We start from the raw sequence: 2,658 nt of genomic DNA on the forward strand, positions 1-2,658 counted from the left end.
TAACCCTTTTTTGTCTTTTAAGGGCTCTGGCGATTAGCCTAGCAGCTGCCCTTATATTGCAGAATAGAAATCATTTTCCAAAATCTTTCTTTTATTCTTCTTTTTTTCTAAAACAAGTACAAAATCAAGAATCTTCTCTTCAACAATATGCTGCATTAGCATTTCTTTTTTTGGCTATTCAGATAGTTTTGAATACATAATCTCATTAGTGATAATTTGTTCCCTATGGAACAAATAATGGAAGCCTGTCTCACCCAAAGTCACACAACAAATCAGCCTCTAAACCAACTGGAAACAGTTAGTACATACTAACTGTCCTTGTGTTTCAACCCAGAACTCCATCATATTTCACTTTGAAAAACAAAAGAAGTCAATAGTTTCTTTTTGGGTATAGGAATGTAGAAAAACAGAGAGAAATATTTGAAACAATCCAAAAAGTGAGAATATAAAAAAAATCTGGGCCCGGAGAGATAGAACAGCGGCGTTTGCCTTGCAAGCAGCCAATCCAGGACCTAAGGTGGTTGGTTCGAATCCCGGTGTCCCATATGGTCCACCGTGCCTGCCAGGAGCTATTTCTGAGCAGACAGCCAGGAGTAACCCCTGAGCATCACCGGGTGTGGCCCAAAAACCAAAAAAAAAAAAAAAAAAAAAAAACAAAACAAACAAAAACAAAAAACAAAAAAAACTTAATTATCAATGTCAAAAAAAAAAAAACTTGTATATACTTTGGCCGTACATGCACTAAAACTCGAACAATATAGATAAAATCACCATAGTCCCTGCGCCAAGATGACATGAAAATTCATGAAGCAGTCCATATTTTTCAATATGGACACTTCAAAAGCTTCTATCCATTCCTCTTCTTAGCATCTATCCCAAGGGTCCAAAACCTCTATTCAGAAAATACATTTGCACTTCAAGTTCATACAACACTAGTTCACAATAGCTAAAACCTGGAAACAACCAAGTGTCCAGGAACAGATAACTAGATAAACAAACAAAGGCACATATACACATTGGGATAATCGCATCTGTAAGAAAAGATGAAATCATCCAATTTGCTCCTATGTGGATGGATCTGGAGAATATCATATTGAATGAAATTAGGAAAGGGCCAGACGCAGAATAATCTCTTTGTATACAAGATGCAAAGAAACAAAGTAGGATACTGACAAATGGCCAAAGGCAACAGAAACCAAGAATTGGTCTTCTGTAGGATGCTTGGTTGGGGGTGGGGAAGAGGAGGAGACAACAGTGGGAAAATTGTGGAAGGAAGTAGACACCTGAGGAAATATATGATCCCAAATTCTGCATAAAACCTTACTGTTAGCAATATTATAAACCACAGTGCCTAGAAAAAAATCTAAATAAGGTAGAATTTAGGACATTCTAAGAAAAAGCTTTAATATTCACTCATACAAAACTTTCACTGACTTTTCATAAAACATGAAAATTCACACACTATATTTCCCTAATTCCAAGAAACTCTGTAGGTGAATTATTTATAAAGCAATATTTTCTACAGCTGCCTGCCTGTATTTACTTTGTTTTTCCCAGGACAGTTTCTCCAAATATATTCTCTTTATTTTATGATAAAAGAAAGTAGTATCTCTGATAAATGTTCCCAAGACAAGCAATGTAAACTACGCAATACAACACGTCATAAAATATTTTTAGGACACAAAATATTCATCTCAGTCTGCACATCCTCAGACGTTTGCAGTCATTAATTCTACTTTGCCTCTCCATTAGATTTTATTTTGAATCTCTGTTTTAAATGTAAATGACTGGTTATTTGTTTTGTTTTCTGTTCCTTCACCTCTCTCCTTCCCTCCCTTTGTTGCTGTAATGGCTGGAGCTTGAATACTGGCAGCAGTGGTTGTCCATAGTTTGTTATGATGCTCACTGGGTGTTGTGCGCTTCAGTTGTGATGCCAGAGGACACAATTTTCTTTGGCACCATGGGCCTTAATGGCAGTGCTCTGACTTGGATCGCACTTGGCATCTGGGTGAGGTGTCAGGGATCAAACACTCAGTTTTAACACTCAAAAGGCTGGTGCTCTGATACCAAACTTTTGCTAAGGCCCACAAATTGTATTTAAATAAATAGCCTATTTATCTGTTAAGTCAATAGATGAGGTTTTTTTTTCTTAGTGAATTTTGTTTTATATCTTCTTCCACTTTCTTTCTCTTTTATTGATCATGTTGCTGCCATGATTATGAAGTCTTTCACACTTGATTATAGTGCTGGCCAGTAATTAAACACTATACTTGTGGTATATGCTTATGTTTGATTGTGATATCTCAGAGAACCACACTTTTTGGTTTATTTTTTGTTACAAATAATAGTGCCTCCAGAATGGAATTCAGCAGGAATAGAAAGGAGTATAGCGGGTAGGGCAATTGTCGTGTATGCAGCTGGCCCAGATTCAATCCCCAGCCCCTCAGATGATCCCCTGAGCCCTGCCAGGAGTGATCCCTGATCGCATAATGAAAGTCAGATGTGGTTGTAGCCTAGGATCTTACTTGTGGTCTCCTAATTTCAAGGAAGGTGCTGCACATCAGTGTCATTCCTGTCTCTGCAGTCACACTGGACAAGTACTATTTGCCTCAAAAAAAAAAAAAAAAAAAAAAAGAGAAAAAGAGTAGAGCCCTGTAA

General features: G+C 37.2%; 1 non-coding gene across 1 annotated transcript; it reads left to right on the forward strand.

Annotated features, from left to right (window-relative positions):
- Window positions 1-717: 717 nt before the first annotated feature.
- LOC126007605 (U6 spliceosomal RNA) lies at window positions 718-824 on the forward strand. The gene has a single exon (XR_007495133.1). It is a non-coding gene; the product is annotated as a U6 spliceosomal RNA (small nuclear RNA).
- The last annotated feature ends 1,834 nt before the right edge of the window (window positions 825-2,658 follow it).

Source organism: Suncus etruscus, chromosome 4, assembly GCF_024139225.1.
Source record: "Suncus etruscus isolate mSunEtr1 chromosome 4, mSunEtr1.pri.cur, whole genome shotgun sequence".
Taxonomy (NCBI): domain Eukaryota; kingdom Metazoa; phylum Chordata; class Mammalia; order Eulipotyphla; family Soricidae; genus Suncus; species Suncus etruscus.